At 43.2% G+C, this 19,537-nt stretch overlaps 2 long non-coding RNA genes and 1 pseudogene across 3 annotated transcripts; 2 read left to right on the top strand and 1 right to left on the bottom strand.

Annotated features, from left to right (window-relative positions):
- Nucleotides 1-8,968: 8,968 nt before the first annotated feature.
- On the top strand, nt 8,969-9,054 carry LOC118553169 (U6 spliceosomal RNA; annotated as a pseudogene).
- A 1,915-nt stretch (nt 9,055-10,969) lies between these two features.
- Nucleotides 10,970-16,484, top strand: LOC144380280 (uncharacterized). Of its 2 annotated transcripts, XR_013444311.1 has the most exons (3): nt 10,970-11,685; nt 14,616-14,652; nt 15,999-16,484. It is a non-coding gene; the product is annotated as an uncharacterized LOC144380280 (long non-coding RNA). The 2 variants fall into 2 exon arrangements; XR_013444310.1 differs by lacking the exon at nt 14,616-14,652.
- A 324-nt stretch (nt 16,485-16,808) lies between these two features.
- On the bottom strand, nt 16,809-19,523 carry LOC118553140 (uncharacterized). The gene is made up of 3 exons (XR_004925845.2): nt 19,262-19,523; nt 17,694-17,921; nt 16,809-16,922 (listed from the first exon to the last, which is right to left on the bottom strand). It is a non-coding gene; the product is annotated as an uncharacterized LOC118553140 (long non-coding RNA).
- Nucleotides 19,524-19,537: the final 14 nt, after the last annotated feature.

The following is a 19,537-nucleotide window of genomic DNA, read 5'->3' as shown; positions in this document are numbered from 1 at the left end:
ATTTACTTGCTTTCTGATTCAATCTCCTTATTTGTCATAGAAAGACTGTTACATACTCCTCTTGAATAGGTTATGGTAATTTGTGTGTTTCTAGGAACTTGTCCATTTCATCTGAGTCATCTGATTTGTTTATAAAATTGTTCATAATATTCTGTTATAATTTTTTTTATTTCTGTAAGGTCAATAGTAATGTCCCAACTTTCATTCCAGATATGAGTAACTTGAATCTTCTATTTTTCTTAGGCTACCTATTGGTCCATCAATTTTGTCAGTCTTTTCAAGGAACCAATTTTTTATTTTGTTGATTCTCTGTTGTTTTTCTTTCTTTCTTTCTTTCTTTTTTAAGATTTTATTTATTTGACAGAGAGAGACACAGCGAGAGAGGGAACACAAGCAGGGGGAGTGAGAGAGGGAGAAGCAGGCTTCCTGCGGAGCAGGGAGCCTGATGCGGGGCTCGATCCCAGGACCCTGGGATCATGACCTGATCCAAAGGCAGACACTTAATGACTGAGCCACCCAGGCACCCCGATTCTCTGTTGTTTTTCTATTTACTATTTTATTTATATCCTTTTTAATCTTTACCATTTCCTTCCTTCTGCTTACTTTGTGTTTATTTGCTCTTCTTTTTCCACTTCCTTAAGGTGGAAAGTCAGGTTATTGATTTGAGATTTTTTTTGTTTTTAATGTAGCCATTTATAGCTATGAATTTCCCTCTGAGTACTGTGTTAGCTGCAGCCTTGAAGTTTTGATATGTTTGTTTTCATTCATCTCAACGTATTGTCTAAATTCTGTTGTGGTTTTTTTCATTGATCCACTGTTTGTTTCACTGTGTTTAATTTTCATGTAGTTGTGAATAGTCGATTTCCTTCTCTATTGATTTCTAATTTCATTCCATTTGGTCAGGGAAGATATATTGTATGGTTTCAATGTTTATAAATTTACTGAGTTGTGGTGTGTGTGTGTGTGTGTGTGTGTCTTAATGTATGGTCTGTCCTAAAGAGTGTTCCATGTACACTTGAGAATAATGTTTATTCTGATGTTAGGTGAAGTGTTTTATATATGTCTGTTAGTTCTAGTTGGTTTACAGTGTTGTTCAAGTCCTCTATTTCCTTGTTGATCTATCTAGTTGTGTGTCTATTAATGAATATGGGGTCTTGAAGTCTTCAGCTATTATTGTTGAATTGTCTATTTCTTCATTCAATCCTATCAGGTTTTGCTTTATATATTATAGGGCTCTATTGTTAGCTGCATATATGTTTATGATTGTTATATCTTCTGAAGACTGACACTTTAATTAATATAAAATTCATTGTCTCTTGTAACCTTTTCTCATTTATTTTTTTTAAAGATTTTTATTTATTTATTGAGAGAGAGAGAGAATGATAGAGAGAGAGCATGAGAGGGAGGAGGGTCAGAGGGAGAAGCAGACTCCCTGCTGAGCAGGGAGCCCGATGTGGGACTTGATCCTGGGACTCCAGGATCATGACCTGAGCCGAAGGCAGTCGCTTAACCAACTGAGCCACCCAGGCACCCACCTTTTCTCATTTAAAGTCTACTTTTTTATGCTATTATAGCCATCTCAGATCTCTTTGAGTTACCAATTGCCTAAATGTAATTTTCCATTATTTCACTTTGAAACTATATGTGTCTTTGGGTCTAAAGTGAGTCTTGGTGCTTGGGTGGCTCAGATGGTTAAGCATCTGCCTTCAGCTCAGGTCATGATTTCTGGGTCCTGGGATCAAGCCCCATATTGGGCTCCCTGCTCAGCGGGGAGTCTGCTTCTCCCTCTCCCTCTGCCTCTCCCAAACTCGTACTTGCTTGCTCTTTCTCTCTCTCAAGTGAATAAATAAAATATAAAAAATAAATAAAGTGAGTCTCTTGTAGACAGCAAATAGTCAGATCCTTTTAAAAATCCATCCTGCCAATATCTGCCTTTTCATTGGAAAGTTTAAGGCACTTACATTTAAATAATTACTGGGATGCCTGGGTGGCTCTGTCAGTTGAGTGACCAACTCTTGATCTTGGCTCAGTTCAAGATTTCATAGTCATGGGTGCCTGGGTGGCTCAGATGGTTAAGCATCTGCCTTCAGCTCAGGTCATGATCCCAGGGTCCTGGAATCGAGTCCCGCATCGGGCTCCCTGCTCAGTGCAGAGCCTGCTTCTCCCTCTCCCTCTGCTATTCCCTCTGCTTGTGCTCTTCTGTCTATCTCTCTGTCAAATAAATAAAATCTTAAAAAAAAAAAAGATTTCACAGTGATGAGTTCAGCCTTGCTTTGGGCTCTGCACTGGGCATGGAGCCTACTTAAAAAATAAATAGGGGTAGGGGTGCCTGGGTGACTCAGTCATTAAGTGTCTGCCTTCGGCTCAGGTCATGATCCCAGGGTCCTGGGATTGAGCCCCGCATCGGGCTTCCTGCTCTGCGGGACGCCTGCTTCTCCATCTCCCACACCCCCTGCTTGTGTTCCCTCTCTCGCTGTGTCTCTCTCTATCAAATAAATTTTTAAAAATCTTAAAAAAAAAACCTTTAAAAAAAAATAAATAGGGGCCCTTGGGTGACTCAGTCGGTTAAGCATTTGCCTTCGCGCAGATCATGATCCCAGGGTCCTGGGATGGATCCAAATGTCAGACTTCCCACTCAGCAGGGAGCCTGCTTCTCCTTCTGCCCTTCCCCCTGCTCATGCTCACTCTCTCATGCTCTCTGTCTCTGTCTCTCAAATAAATAAATTAAAAATCTTTCAAAAATTAATGAACTAATTACTGGGGCACCTGGGTGGTGCAGTGGGTTAAGCATCTGACTCTTGGTGTTAGCTCAGGTCATGATCTCAGGGTCCTAGGATCAAGCCCTGCTTTGGGCTCTGTGCTCAGCATGGAGTCTGCTCAAGATTCTTTCTCCTTCTCCCTCTGCCCCTCCCACTCATGCTCTCTCTCTCAAATAAATAAATCTTTAAAAAAATAAAAATGAATAAAAATAAATACTGATAAGCGATTTCTGCCGTTTTGGTATTTATTTTTTATGTTATACATATTTTGTTCTCAAATTTCCTTATTACTGCCTTTTATTTTTTTTTTGTAGTGTACCATTCTGATTCCCTCTTTATTTCTTTTTCTATGTATCTTTAACTTATTTTCTTATTTGTTATAATGGGGACTACAATTGACATCTTTTTTTAAGTTTTTTTTTTTTAATTCCAGTTAGTTAACATACAGTGTTATATTAGTTTCATATGTATAATATAGTGATTAAACACTTCCATACATCACCTAGTGCTCATCACAACAATTGTACTCCTTAATCCCCATCACCTATTTGACCCCTATCCCTACCCCTCTCCCCTCTGGTAACCTACAGTTTGTTCTCTATAATTAAGAGTCTGTTCCTTGATTCTCTCTCTCTCTTTTCTCCCTCTCTCTCTCTCTGTCTTTTCCCTTTGTTCAAGTCCTCTCTTTCCTTGTTGATCTATCTAGTTGTGTGTCTATTAATGAATATGGGGTCTTGAAGTCTTCAGCTATTATTGTTAAATTGTCTATTTCTTCATTCAATCCTATCAGGTTTTGCTTTATATATTATAAGGCTCTGTTTATGATTGTTATATCTCCTGAAGACTGACGCTGTAATTAATATATAATTCATTGTCTCTTGTAAACTTTTCTCATTTAAAGTCTACTTTTTTATGCTATTATAGCCATCTCAGGTCTCTTTGAGTTACCAGTTGCCTAAATGTAATTTTCTATTACTTCACTTTGAAACTATATGTGTCTTTGGGTCTAAAATGAGTCTTTATTATTTATTATTTATTTAATTAATTTATTTGCCACCCAGGCGCCCTTATTTATTTTTTTTAAAGTGAGTCTTTAAAGTGAGTCTTCTTAAATTCCACATATGAATGGAATCATATGGTATTTTTTTTTCTTTGACTGACTTATTTCCCTTAGCATTATACTCTGCAGCTCCATCCATGTTGTTGCATATGGCAAGATTTCATTCTTTTTTATGGCTGAATAATATTCTATTGTATATATACATCACAACTTCTTTATCCATTCATCAGTCAATGGACACTTGGGCTGCTTCCATATCTTGGCTATTGTAAATAATGCTGCTATAAACAAAGGGATGCATGTATCCCTTTGAATTAGTGTTTTTGTATTCTTCAGGAAAATACCCAATAGTGTGTTTGCTGGATCATAGGGTAGTTCTATTTTTTTTAAAAGATTTTATTCATTTGAGAGAGAGAGAGAGCGTGCACATGGGTAGGGGGGAGGGGCATAGGGAGAAGGAGACTCCCTGCCAAGCAGGGAGCCCTGATGAGGGGCTCAATCCCAGGACCCCAGGATCATGACCTGAGCCAAAGGCAGCTGCTTAACTTACTGAACCACCCAGGCGCCCAGGTAGTTCTATTTTTAATTTTTTGAGGAACCTCCATACTGTTTTCCACAGTGGCTTCACCAGTTTCCATTCCCAGCAATGGTGCAAGAGGGTTCCTTTTTCTCCACATCCTTGCCAACACTGTTTCTTATGTTGTTGATTTTAGCCATTCCGACAGGCATGAGGTGATCTCTCACTGTAGTTTTGATTGCATTTTCCTGATGATGAGTGATGATGAGCATCTTTTCCTGTGTCTTTTGGTGATCTGTATGTCTTCTTTGGAGACATATCTGTGTCTTCTGCCCATTTTTTAATTGGATTATTTGTGTTTTGGCTGTTGAGTTGTAGAAGTTCTTTATATATTTTGGATATTAACCTTTTATTGGATATGTCATTTACAAATATCTTCTCCTGGGTGCCTGGGTGGCTCAGTTGGTTGGGTGACTGCCTTCAGCTCAGATCATGATCCCAGGGCCCTGGGATCAAGTCCTGCCTTGGGCTTCCCCTGCTCTGTGGGGAGTCTGCATCTCCCTTTGCCTCTGCCTGCCATTCCCCCTACTTGTGTGCTCTGTCTGTCTCTCTCTCTCTGTGTCAAATAAATAAATAAAATCTTAAAAAATATATCTTCTCCCATTCAGTAGGTTGCCTTTTAGTTTTGTGGATTGTTTCCTTCACTACACAGAAACTTTTTATTTTGATGGGTCTCAATAGTTTATTTTTGCTTTTTGTTTCCCTTCCCGCAGGGGACCTATCTAGAAAAAAGTTGCTACAGCCAATGTCAGAGAAATTACTGCTTGTGCTCTCTTCCAGGATTTTAATGGTTTCAGGTCTCACATTTAGGTCTTTAACCCACTATGAATTTATTTTTGTGTATGGTGTAAGAAAGTGGTCCAGTTTCATTCTTGTACATGTTGCTGTACAGTTTTTCCAGCACCATTTGTTGAAGAGACTGTCTTTTTCCCATTAGATAGTCTTTCCTGCTTTATCAAAGATTAGTTGACCATATAATTATGGTATGTTCCCCTCTAAACTTACCTTGTTCAGGGTTTTTATCATGAATGGATGTAGTACTTTGTCAAATGCTTTTTCTGCATCTATTGAAATGATTATATGGTTCTTACCCTTTCTTTTATTAATATGATGTATCATGTTGATTGATTTGTGAATATTGAAACACTCTTCCAGGAATAAATCCCACTTGATTGTGGTGAATGATTTTTTTAATGTATTGTTGACTTGGTTTGCTAGTATTTTGTTGAGGATTTTTGCATCTATGTTCATCAGGGATATTGGCCTGTAGTTCTTTTTTTTTGTGGTGTCCTTACCTGTTTTTAATATTAGGGTAATGCTCTCTTCATAAGATTAATTTGGAAGTTTTCCTTCCTTATCTATTGTTTGGAATAGGTTGAGAAGTATAGGTATTAACTCTTCTTTAAATGTTTGTTAAAATTCACCTGTAAAGCCATCTGGTCTTGAACTTTTGTTTGTTGGGATTTTTTTGATTACTGATTCCGTTTCTTTGCTGGTTATTGGTCAGTTGAAATGTTTTATTTCTCCCTGCTTCAATTTTGGTAATTTATATGTTTCTAGGAATTTATCCACTTCTTCTAGGTTGTCCAATTTGTTGGCATATATTTTTTCATAATATTCTCTTATGATTGTGTGTATTTCTGTGGTGTTGGTTATTTCTCCTCTGTCATTTATGATTTTATTTATTTGGGTCCATTCTCTTTTTTTCTTTATCTATCTTTTTTTTTTTTTAAAGATTTTATTTATTCATTCAAGACACAGAGAGAGAGAGAGAGAGAGCACGAGCAGGGGGAGAGGCAGAGGGAGAAGCAGGCTCCCCGCTGAGCCAGGAGCTGGACATGGGGCTCGATCCCAGGACCCTGGGATCATGACCCGAGCCGAAGGCAGATGCTTAACCATCTGAGCCACCCAGGCACCCCTCTATCTATCTATCTATCTATCTATCTATCTATCTATCTATCTATCTATCTATCTATCTATAGAGAGGGAGATATTTTTACAGATTTTTTCTTGGGGTTGACTTCTAGTTTATAGTGTTGTGGTCAGAAAAGATGCATGGTATGACTTTGATATTCTTGAATTTGTTGAGGCTTGTTTTGTGGCCTAAGATGTAATTTATTCTGGAGAATGTTCTGTGTGTACTAGAAAACAATGTGTATTCTACTGTTTTAAGATGGAATGTTCTGAATATATCTGTTAAATCCATCTGGTCCAGTGTGTCATTCAAAGCCATTGTTTTCTTGTTGATTTTCTGTTACAATTGACATCTTAAACTTATAATTATCTAGCTTGAATTAATACTAACTTTGCCTCAGTAGTATACAAAAACTCTCTTCCTTTACAGCTCTGCCCCCCCTTTTTGTTGTTATTGTCACAAATTACGTCTTTATGCCTGTGTGCCATCAACACAGATTTATAATTATTGCTTCATACAGTTGTCTTTTATTTTTTTAATTAATTTATTTTTAAAGATTTTATTTATTTCTTTAATTGACAGAGAGAGAAAGACAGCGTGAGAGGGAACACAAGCAGGGAGAGTGGGAGAGGGAGAAGCAGGCTTCCAGCCAAGCAGGGAGCCCGATACGGGGCTCGATCCCAGGACCCTGGGATCATGACCTGAGCCAAAGGCAGTCACTTAACCAACTGAGCCACCCAGGGGCCCTCATACAGTTGTCTTTTAATTCATATAGGAATTAAGACAATTATAGACCAAAAATATATGAACACTGACTTGTATATTTACTTATATAATTATCTTAACTGGTGTTCTTTATTTCTTCATGTGGATTGAGTTATTGTCTAGTGACATTTCATTTCAGTCTGAAGGACTCTCTTCCTATAATTTTTTTTTGAAAACCAGTACTCCTGAATATTATAATGTGGCAACTCTGGAGATCATATTTGCCCCCTTCCCCAGGGTTTACTTTGGCTGCTTGTTATAGTTGTTGATATTCATTTATTCAGTGGCTTTTGTGAACGAATTTTGCAAAGTCTAAATCCTTTGTCATATGTGGCCATGGAAATCTCTGTTCTATTGGTTTGTGGGGAACTAGTGATCAATAGAAATTTTCTTTAGCTGGAACCAAAAACAATCCCCTAGTCTTTGCAGATGGTGTGTGTGTGTGTGTGTGTGTGTGTGTGTGTGTGTGTGTGTGTGTGTGTATGTGTCACACTTTCAATCCTTTAGGCATTTTGCAACTATGCCTTAACTTTCATTTCCTGGTTGGACAGAGCCTGAAGGTAAATCAGAGGTGAATCTTACGGCCTTCCCTAGTAACAACTCATGAAGATACAAATAAAAGTAATTTATTGAAGCTTTAGTTTTGGTGATAAAAGTATTTCAACATCTTAAATTATTATTATCCTATTATATCCTATCATATAATGGAAGATACCTAACTCTTACAAGGAATGAGTTTGCTGTTTATCTACAGTTCTGAAGTGATATCTATCACTTCAAAAAGTAAAATGTAAAAAAGTAAAAATGAAAAAAGTAAAATGGTTTATAATAAAATAATGAAAACATGAAACTTTATATATACTTTCATATGTTTGCAAATACTTATATGAATGCTGGAGAACATTAAGGAAAGATGTTCATCATCTTGTTAACACTGGGACTGGGTCAGAGGATGAAGTGGAGGGAGAACATTGACTTTTTCCTATATAATTAAATAGATGAAGTAAACCAATTAAAAATGCCTGAAGGGAAGGGGAAAATAAAGCAAAATTAAAAAAAAAAAAAAAAAAGTCCAAAAGTGGCAGTGTATCGTTGTGACTTAGCTTGCAGACTCAGAAGCTATCTTTGTGGTACAAATCCATGCTTTCCATTTGCTGTGTTACATTGGACAAATCCTTCTAATGCCTTTTCTGGTCTTATTTTCTACATTTAAAAACTATGAATAGGGGCACCTGGGTGGCTCAGTCGTTAAGCGTCTGCCTTCAGCTCAGGTCATGATCCCAGGATCCTGGGATCGAGCCCCGCATCGGGCTCCCTGCTCAGCGGGAAGTCTGCTTCTCCCTCTCCCACTCCCCCTGCTTGTATTCGCTCTCTCGCTGTGTCTCTCTCTTCAAATAAATAAATAAAATCTTTTTAAAAAAGCTATGAATAATTGTACCTCTCTCTATATATTTAAAGTTTGTTTGTTTGTTTACATTATCTCTATACCCAACATGGCGCTTGAACTCATGACCCTGAGATCAAGAGTCCCACGTTCTTCCCACTGAGCCAGCCAGGTGCTCCAAAATGTCACTTCTTTCTAAAATAATCTATAAGTTCTAGGCAATCTCAATCAGAATACCAGCATCAGTTTTTAATAATAGAATTGACTAGCTCATTGTAATTCTCAGGTGGAAGACAAAATGGGCCAGAAGAGCCAGAAACGTTTGGAAGATAATTACATAATGGAAGGACTTGCCTTATCAAGAGCCAAATATTCCATAAAGCTTCAGTATGGTATTGGGACAGTAACACAAACAGAAGAGAGATGGAAAGAATGATTGTTCTGTAAATGGTGTGTGGACAGTTGTTTATCCATGGGGGGAGGGATGGTTACATATCTACCTCACACCTTGCTCCCTTCAGCAGCACATATACTAAAATTGGAATGATACAGAGAAGATTAGCATGGCTGCTGCACAAGGATGACATGCAAATTCATCTCTACCTCACACCGTACCCCCAAAATCAACTCCAAAGGAAATGTAAAAATCAGAAACTATTACAGAATTAGAAGAAAATAAAGGAGTGGTTTTTTTTAATTGCAGGATAAGAATACTTTTGCATGTAAGAAACAAAATTCAGTATACATAAAGGAAGAGAGTGATAAATATAACTTAGCGAAAATTGAATATTTTAAAAGTCCAATGACGCCATCCCTTCCAGCCAAGATATGTACACTGAAACTGAAAGCTCTGGGACTGGGGCGCCTGGGTGGCTCAGTCGTTAAGCGTTTGCCTTCGGCTCAGGTCATGATCCCAGAGTCCTGGGATGGAGCCCCTCATGGAGCCCCGCATTGGGCTCCCTGCTTAGCGGGAAGCCTGCTTCTCCCTCTCCCACTCCCCCTGCTTGTGTTCCTTCTCTTGCTTTGTCTCTCTCTGTCAAATAAATAGATAAAATCTTTAAAAAAAAAAAAATAATAAAGGGACTAATTCCAATTCAGGCCAAGGGAGCAGAGACTGGGGACTAACATCCCCTCAACCCCCACCCCCACCCCCGCCCCAGGGGAAAGGGGCGCCTGGTAGAGACAGAGAAACGTGATTAGGCAAAGGTATGGTGTAAAATAAAGATAAAAATACCGGAATAAAGTAATAAAGATACCGCCTTAGTTGATGCATCTCCCACCTTTCCCATCTCCCCCTTCCCCCAGCTTCTATCATGCTGCAATTCTGCCCTCGTCCCAAGTGTCTCAATTTAAAACCTCGCGGAAAAGATAAGGATTCTCCTGTCACAGCCTTGGGGAACCTGAGTGGGCAAAGGTGTGGAGGAGCCCGTCCCCCCACCCTCCCACCCCGCCACGGGTACCCTGCACCTGCCCCCTCTTCCAAAATCCCAACTGCCCTCTCAGTAGCCGGCGAGAGAGCCGGTCTAGCAGGGACAAGAGCCAGCACGCGACAAATGTTTGGGGTAATCAGGAGCAGAGGAGTGAGATTAGCGCAGTGATTTAGGAAACAGCCCCGACACTAGAAAAAACTCTGCCGTGGGAGACGGCACACTGAGGCCTCATAGGGATATAAGAGCCAGTTAGAGAAAGAAAAATTGTGGGAGAAAGGAGCTAATCAAGACCTGGACGACCCTAAGTTCCCATAGCAACGCCTCAGCGTCCCTTGGTGTGCAGGATTCCTTCCTAGGGGCCTTTTGTTGTTAGGAGGGCTGGCCCCCGCGGGTCACTCACAGCCGGATTGGCCCAGCCTCGCAGGCCTCCCACTAGCTCCTTTGTTGTTGGAAGGACTCGCCCCCGCCAGTCATTTTCAGCCGTGCTGTACCTCCCACTAGGCCTCCATTTGGCCCCTGGGGACGTTAGGGAGACTCTTCTTCCAGCTGTGACCAATCCAGGCTTAGGAACGCACGTCTGTCAGTCACGGTCTGTTTCCTGCTCTCCCTTCACTCAAAACCACGGTCCACACGCACAGCACTGTCTGGACACCAACGCGACCGCCTAGATCAGAACCAGAGAGCCAGTCTGCAAAATACTGTTTCCTCTATTTGGAAGACAATCGCGGAGTAGAAGAATGGGGCTCTGAATTCCGTGGGTGGAGACTGGAGTCGAGGGGCCCGCGGATCCCAGGGGATGCCAAGAAAGACACACACACACACACACAAACACACACACACGAGGGCCATGGATCCCTTCGAATTAGAAATTTTTAAATGTTACCCCAAAGACAGTTCCAGATACCCACACAAAGAGGAGTTTGCTGTACTCTGATTGCTGGTTAGAAACGTATTGGATTTGGTTTTGCCCCTGGATTTGGTTTTGCAAAGAAGGGGCCCGGCACCGCAAGTGTCTGTTTGATTTCATTCATTAATGTCTTCACTGTCCATTTCCTTTATTTTATTATTTATTAGCCCATTGATAATGAGACCTGCTGTGTGCAAAGTCAGGTCTCGGAGTTCAGGGGTCGTAACACCTGGACGAGGACAGGGGGTCTCCGTCGCCGAGTGCAAATCTCCTAGACGATTCAGCCAACAGCGCGAAAGATGATTGCAAAGTGGGGGTGAGGCGCCCAGAGCAAGCGTTCTTGCCTGGACTCCCGCAAGAAACCTTCGTTACTCTTTGTAGGCGGGTCGGCCGTAAACACTTTTTATTGGTCAATGAGAGGCGAGCCCTTCCTTTTTTGCACATCCATTGGCTAAGGCCTCTGTCTATATTTGAGATACCTGCATTCTTCCTTTCTTCCTCGGTGTTGCTTTGAAACCGAGTCCAGTGTATTTAATCGTGTTTCCCATTGGCCACTGTTTCCGGAAGCCCGCCCCCCACGCGAAGGCACAGGCAAGCGCGAGGCCGGAAGAAGCTGTGCAGGCAGATGGGGCTGAACGTGGTTTCAGAGCCTTACGTTGGGCTGGGAAGAGACCGCCGGACGTGGGACGTTCGGGTCCGCGCGGCGTGAAGTCCTCCGGGTCCGTCCTGCGTGCCTGGGAATTCGGCTGTCGCGACGGCGAGAGTCGGGACTCGGGCTGGAAACCCGAGCGGTTAAACCTCCAGCTCTTTCTGGTTTCCAGCCGGACTAGGTGGGCGCCCGCGCGGAGGCTGATCAGACCTCTGACTGGCAGGGTCTTGGTATTAAAGGTAAAAGCAGGCATTTTCCAGCCCACCCGGGTAAAACGCCCTTTCATTTTTTGGTAGGTTTTTTTTTTTAAGATTTTACGTATTTATTTAACAGCCCGCACAAGGAGGGGGAGCGGCAGGCACAGGGAGAAAGAGAAGCAGCCTCCCCTCTGAGCGGAGAGCCGGTTGTGGGGCTCAATCCCAGGACCCTGGGACCATGACCTGAGCCGAAGGCAGACGCTAACCGACTGAGCCACCCAGGCGCCCCTTGGCAGGTGTTTTTTGCAGCACCTTCCGCGGGAAGGGTTGGCCAATGGATTCAGGTTTATTAAATGAGTGAATACCTGGTTAGGAGTGTATTTATACTATAGGGCCCCAACCTTTTAAAAATCCCATTCTTGTTAGCTGTATTATTTAGTGGAATGTCTGTGATAAGGACAGCCAGTTACAGTGGCTTTGGGGATTTTATGTTGTTAATAAAACCAACTTTTAGTTTTGATTGTCCTAGGCTTCATAAAAATTTATTTTGAGAAATTGCTGTGAAAGGCATAGCAAGTTATTTTGGATTTTTTTAAAAAAGATTTTATTTATTTATTTGACAGAGACACCGCGAGAGAGGGAACACAAGCAGGGGGAGTGGGAGAGGGAGAAGCAGGCTTCCCGCTGAGCAGGGAGCCCCTTGTGGGGCTCGATCCCAGGACCCTGGGATCATGACCTGAGCCTAAGGCAGACGCTTAACGACTGAGCCACCCAGGCGCCCCATTATCCATAAACTTTTTTTTTTTTTTTAAAGATTTTATTTATTTATCTGACAGAGAGAGACACAGCGAGAGAGGGAACACAAGCGGGGGGAGTGGGAGAGGGAGAAGCAGGCTTCCCGCTGAGCAGGGAGCCCCTTGTGGGGCTCGATCCCAGGACCCTGGGATCATGACCTGAGCCTAAGGCAGACGCTTAACGACTGAGCCACCCAGGCGCCCCTGGATTTTTTTTTTTTTTTAAAGATTTTATTTATTTATGTATTAGAGAGCGAGAGAGAGAGAGAAACAGCATGAGAGGGGAGAAGGTCAGAGGGAGAAGCAGGCTCGCCGCTGAGCTGGGAGCCCGATGTGGGACTCGATCCCAGGACTCCAGGATCATGACCTGAGCCAAAGGCAGTCGCTTAACCAACTGAGCCACCCAGGCGCCCGGATTTTTTTTCTTTTAAGGGAAAATATGTTCCTGACTTTGGTACCTTACTATTAGTAATAATTCCCCAATTTCTTTTTTTTTTTTTTTAAGATTTTATTTATTTATTTGACAGAGAGAGAGACACAGCGAGAGAGGGAACACAAGCAGGGGGAGTGGGAGAGGGAGAAGCAGGCTTCCCGCCGAGCAGGGAGCCCGATGCGGGGCTCGATCCCAGGACCCTGGGATCATGACCTGAGCCGAAGGCAGACGCTTAACGACTGAGCCACCCAGGCGCCCCCCCAATTTCTTTAATATCTTATTTTTTTGACAGATATACATAGTTCTTGTAAAAGGAACAGCCAGTTAAGGAGGTTTAGGGATTTTTGTTTTGTTTAAAAACTATAACCCTGGTTTGACTCTTTTAGTAATAGATAATAGGACTACCTTCCCAAACCCTTTAAAATGTTACTCAGTGAGTGGATCTCTTATTTTTGTAGGATTTATTTCATAGCTTTGGATGAGAGACCTCATACAGGCTTAGGTCCCTATGCCAAATGCAATTTTATCGTTGGGTATGTTGCATTTTCTTCTTTGACCATGCATCAGTTTAGAAGTGTGTTTACTTTCCTGAGTTTTCATTTTCTCCCTTTTCTTCTGCCTTGTCTAGCTCACAGAACAAATACTAACAGAAAAGAATAACTTGAGGGATTTGGAGAGATACTTTGTACTTTAAAAAAAAAAGTTTTTATTTATTTATATGACAGAGCGAGAGAGGAGCACAAGCAGGGGGAGTGGCAGAGGGAGAAGCAGGCTTCCTGCAGAGCAGGGAGCCTGATGCAGGACTCAATCCCAGGACCCTGGGGTCATGACCTGAACCAAAGGCAGCCGCTTAACGACTGAACCACCCAGGCGCCCCACTTGTACTTACCACTAAGATTTTTAGTCATTGAGCATCAGGAACAGGCCTGGGAGGCCAACCGCCTCATTCAGATCCCAGATGCAACCTTTATTAGCTCTCTGACCTTGAACCCACCAATGAGCCTCATTAGCTCTCTGACCTTGAACCCACCAATGAGCCTCACTGTGGCTTTGATTCGTCATGGGGAAAATGGTAGCATCCAGAGTGGCTTGCTGCCAGGTTCACATTGATGATCCAGGGGAAGTGCCTGGCCTCCATCTCTCCTTGCTGCTCCAACCTTTGCCTTGTTAATTGAAGAAATACTACTATAAACACATTCTGGAGGTGTGTCTGGCATTTACCCTCCTAATGATTTATGGAGAAACCTTCACATTTTCAATTGTTTCCTTTGCTTTCTGTCATTCCTAACCTACCTGATTCTATCTGATGTGATCTTGTGTGTGTTTGCATAGATAGAATTTTGGCTTACCTTTCTCTTCAGAGTCTGATTGCCCGCACCCTACCTCTACCAGGATGTAGAGTTTCTCGGGACTCACTTCCAGCCCATCTCTAGAGTCCTGTACTATTTCCCGTCCCTCCCCGTCACTGCAGCTTTATTGCTTAAACATTTCATGATGGGCATCCCTCCCTGACTTTGTATTATGTTAAATTATATTGAGTTATTGTTCTCTGTGTGTCCGTGCTGTATTACAGTTCATGGAGGCAGGTGGGCCTAGGTTAAGAATTTGCCTTCTGCTCCTGAAGGAGAGGTCACAAGGAGTTGTTGAGCAGAGATGGGGAGACACTGGGCTGATGTTTCCTTAAGGGTTCCCCTAAGAAGGGGGAGGCTGAACCTTCTCAAGCAAACTTGTTTTTATTCTTTTAGGTCTGAATTTTGGGCAAATCTTGTAGAGATTAAAGAGGTAAGACTAAACTTTCAACATTTGCACTGAGAAAGGCCGAGGAGATGAGTTGGGCTACAGCTTGGGGTGGCAAAATGGTAGACAGGTGGACAGCAAGAAAATATAACCCAGAGGGAGAAGAGAAAATACCCCTCAGAAATCAGGGCAAAATCCCAAAGTGTCTCTTTCCCCATGGTATCACCAGGATGTGGATTCCCCTCCCAGGTCCACCCCTGCAGTGCCAGTGAAGGACAGCGGAGCTGTGGGGATGAGAGTTTGATCACTCCGTTCAGGTGCACACCCAGATACATGTGTGGCACCTCCTGGCATGCTGCCCCCTGGATAAGTTCAGTGCTTCTCCATGCACAGCATATATCTATTTCAGATGAGACATCCAGTCTATATGGCATGTGCTGATTTTGTTTTGATCTCATGTCATGGTGATAATCAAGACAGTGACCCTTAACAGTTTAAAATTCTTCAGCTTGCCGGTCTGTGATTGGGATAGTTTTTTTTTTTTAAGATTTTATTTATTTATTTGACAGAGAGAGACACAGCGAGAGAGGGAACACAAGCAGGGGGAGTGGGAGAGGGAGAAGCAGGCTCCCCGCTGAGCAAGGAGCCCGATGCGGGGCTCGATCCCAGGACCCTGGGATCACGACCTGAGCGGAAGGCAGATGCTTAACCGACTGAGCCACCAGGTGCCCCTGGAGTGTATTTTATATCTGTACCGTTTCTCAATTCAAACTAGCCATGTTTCTAGTGCTCAGTAGCCACATGTGATGAGTGGCTGCGTCATTGGACAGCACAGCTCTAGGGAATGATTTTATGTACACACTCCACCTCTCTTCCTGCCTCCTTCATTCTCGTGGACCTCCACACCCCTGGAGTCGGTGACTTTTGCCTCCTTCTTTCCTCTCTTGCCGTTTGTTGTGTTCCTTTTCCGATAACGGAGACTCATTTCCAATTCCTTAATATTCTGGCCTGATTTCTTCTGTCTTATTTTCCTTTGAGGGTCACAGTTTTTTCCTCTATCCCCCTTTCAGCCTTTCCCCATAAGAGGTGCCATGCTTTTTTGTCTTGGTTGGGTATTTATTTGCAGTTACTTACTAATGATTATTTTCTTTGTCCCATCAGTTGAGTTAGACACTTTCCCATTTTTTTCATGATAGATCTCCAGATTAATTTTAGAGTTAAACTGGAATGCATAAATTTAGAGGTGTGTAGCACCCCTTTTGTTTCTGCCTTGATTTTTAAAATAGCATATATAGCTATATATGTATTTTAGGATATAAGATCTCTTAAGTATTGCTTTGCCTCGTTGACTATTTTTATAATTATTTTTATATCTTTTCTATGTATTTTAGGGTTTCCATTAAACTGATGCTCACTGCCTGGACTTTGTGCAGGCGTCTGGATCCTCTCGGAATCCCTCTCCTGGACTTAATAATCCCTCCTACTTGAAGTCTGTCTTCCACAGCCTCTGTACTTCCTGGCTTTTGTTTCTAGTGAGTTCTGTGATATGTACTTCCATGTCTGTGACACTGTGAGAGAAGTGGCCGAGGCTGGAATTGCCACCTACTGCTGAAGGCAGTGGCGGTGTTTAGAAGGGAGGCGAGGAGCTGTGTTTGTGTGTGTCTCACAAGACAGACTGATACTCGGGGCGCCTGGGTGGCTCAGGCGTTGGGCGTCTGCCTTCAGCTCAGGTCATGATCCCAGGATCCTGGGATCGAGCCCCGCATCGGGCTCCCTGCTCAGCGGGAAGCCTGCTTCTCCCTCTCCCACTCCCCCTGCTTGTGTTCCCTCTCCTGCTGTGTCTCTCTGTCAATAAATAAAATCTTTAAAAAAAAAAAGACTGATACTCGATAACTGCTTTGTTTTTACTTCATCTCCTGTTGACTTCACAATGTGAGTGCAGTCTGTGTAAACCTCTCTACTGAATGATGCACAAATACAAGTATTTACGTGAACATATGAAGTCTGCATATGTGGATAAACTCCCTTACATATCATTTATTTATCCGTCATTACATCTCTGTGGTGTCTTATCTGATTCCTTGACCTTATTTTCTGTCACTGTACCCATCTCTACTTGAATGTATATGAAATATTTTATTATAAAAATAAACAGGGGCGCCTGGGTGGCTCAGTCGGTTGAGTGGCTGCCTTCGGCTCAGGTCATGATCCCAGGGCCTGGGATCGAGCCCCGCATCGGGCTCCCTGCTCGGCGGAGAGCCTGCTTCTCCCTCTCCCTCTGTCTGCCGCTCTGCCTGCTTGTGCTCTCTCTCTCTCTGTTAAATACATAAATAAAAATAATTTAAAAAAATGTTTAAAAATAACAGATACTATGTTTACTTTGTGTTTTTTCTCTCACTGTGGAACCTCCTCCCTTCTGGAGCTTCGGTGTGGGACCTGCTCTGACTTCTGTGGCCAACTCTTTTGGAGCAAGAAGGTGTTGCCCACCACCCTGCGGCTGCAGGTGACATAGCAGAGGTGTGGGCAGCCATCTCTTACCCTTGAACCTGAGTTTCTGCATGAGATTTAACTGCTGTGTGTCTTTCTGAGGACAGGATTGTGCTCATTTTCCTCATCTCCCTCTTGAGGGGCTGTTTGCTGTCCTTATTTACTCCCCATTTGTCTACTCCCCATTTGCCCATCACCTGCTGATGTTATCCATGCTCTCCTCCCATCTGTGCACAAGATGGGAAAGACTCTACACTTGACTTTCTCTTGTTTTTTATTGTGTCAACCCCTGAATATACCTTTCAGGGGCATCTGTCATCTTCCAATCTAGCCACGATCCTTGTGCACACACCTCCCCAAAGACTGTCTCTCTCTAATGATTTTATGCACAAACTGCACTTCTTCCTGCCTCCTGCATCCCAAGTGCCCCACCCCCCACCCTCATCTGATTATTTCTTCCCTATCTCATATCCTACTTTTATGTTAGTTTTCTGACCTGAAATGTGATTACTAGGTCCTTTGTTTTCTGCCTTAATTTCTAAGTCATAGATTACTTTCAGGCTCAATTGTCACAGAATTTAGAGAAATATTTTACTTACCAGATTACCATTTTATTATAGAAGGATAATATAGGAACAGCCACATGGAAGAGATGCATAGGGCAAGGTATGGGGAAGGGTCACAGAGCTTTCATGCTGAGTGCACCACTCTCCCCGAGTCTTCAATCTGGAAGCTCTCCAAACTCCCATCTTTTTGTTTTTTTATGGAGGCTTCGTTACACAGGCATGAACTAGTGATTGATTCAACCTCCAGCCCCTTTTCCTTCCCTGAAGGAAAGAAAGGGGAGTAAGTTCGCAGAGTCACATCATCACCTGACCTGCTGTTATATTATGTTTGACTTATTATAGGTAACCTATCAGCTTGGGTCTCTCTTCACTGACTGTGTAAACATGTCTACACATAGGGATCTGGATTATCTCAGGATCCCACCTCCCACCCCCTGCACCCCAATCCCTTCTCTAAAGCTTTCAGTCCTTCCATTTCATGTGTGCTCTTCATAGCCCCATGCCTGATTTTGGTTCTTAACTGAGTTCTGTTAACAAGCATTCCACATTAATGGATATGAAACCCTTTGTGAGCTGTGCCAGCAGGACAGGAATAGGGCGCTAGGTTGATCCTTCCTGAACACCATCCAATGGGGTAGGCTGATACTAACACACAAACTTTGTTTTTTTACTTCTCCAGGTAAAGGGATATTGGAAGAGATTCTGGAGTGGGATGTGAAGATTCAAGAGTAGTCTCTGAATATTTGCATCATGATAGGTCTTGGAGGTGCCTGGTGGGTGGGGCTTTGGAAGGTTCAGTTATCAGGGAATTGTGGATATTAAGGAAGTCAGGAAAGAAAAGATAACTCACAATTCAGCAATTCAGGGTAAGCTCCCAAAGTCCTCTTTCTGGCTACTTAATGCCCAGAAGCCAAGCCCTCACTTCCTGTCAAGACTACAGGCCAATAGGTGCCAATGAAGTTCATATAGTGTAAGATCCATTCATGCCTTTCCCTACAGCTGGGACTCCGGGGGCAAAATATAAGGGGGCACCATAAAAACTCAGTAATCAAGATAAGTATTTTAAGGTGGTATCTCTGAAAATCAAAATTAATGCAAAAAAATTCATTATGAACAAAACTGTCAAGTTCTGCTTCCTCTTCACACCCCATCCCCCCACTTCCCAACCACAACTCCGGTAAATTTCCCCTAAGTGGCACCTAGCTTCCAATAAAAAACCCAGGGATTTCTGGATCAAGCCACGGTTCCTCACCACACTACTACTTCTACCACCAGGGGGCCTTTTGCTCTTGGTCTCAAGTCCCGCCTCCCCACCCACCAATGTCCCAGGGACACAGGACTAGAGCCATCCACCAATATCCCGGGAGTTAGCCCAAGCCGATCCCGCTCTCCTAGAAAATAGCCTTGGCGTTCCCTGCGCGGACTGGCGCACCAAGGCCGGTGTCGCTCCTATCCCGGAGTCCCAACAGAGCGTCACTCCACTGCTTCGTTCCCCAAGATCTTTGCCCTGAGCTGCGCCCACTCGCCCCAATCCGGACCCTGGTTTCTGCTCCTGGAAGGGCACACAGGGCGGAGCCTTGGCGTGGGTTACCCCAGTTCACCCGTGCCGCTGAAGGTCAGTGCGCACAGTCTGTCCACCCGCCTCAGTAACACCGGCGGGGCGCCAGGACCACATTTTCTAGAATCTTCGGGCATTTCTGCGATTCTCTCGTGGTCTGCAAGATCTCATTGGCCCTCGGAGAAGAAACATGTGCACCTTGCGGTCTGGGCATCTTAACGTGAGCTCCTAAGCTTCGTTGCATGAGAGGTGCAGATGTCAGAGTCACCCTGCCGTTGGCGAAGCCTGCTCGCCCACGACCTCTCCATCCCAAAGACTA

This window comes from Halichoerus grypus, chromosome 15 (genome assembly GCF_964656455.1).
Source record: "Halichoerus grypus chromosome 15, mHalGry1.hap1.1, whole genome shotgun sequence".
Lineage (NCBI taxonomy): Eukaryota > Metazoa > Chordata > Mammalia > Carnivora > Phocidae > Halichoerus > Halichoerus grypus.
The sequence above is the reverse complement of the archived record's forward strand: the minus strand, read 5'-3'. Positions and strand labels throughout refer to the sequence as shown.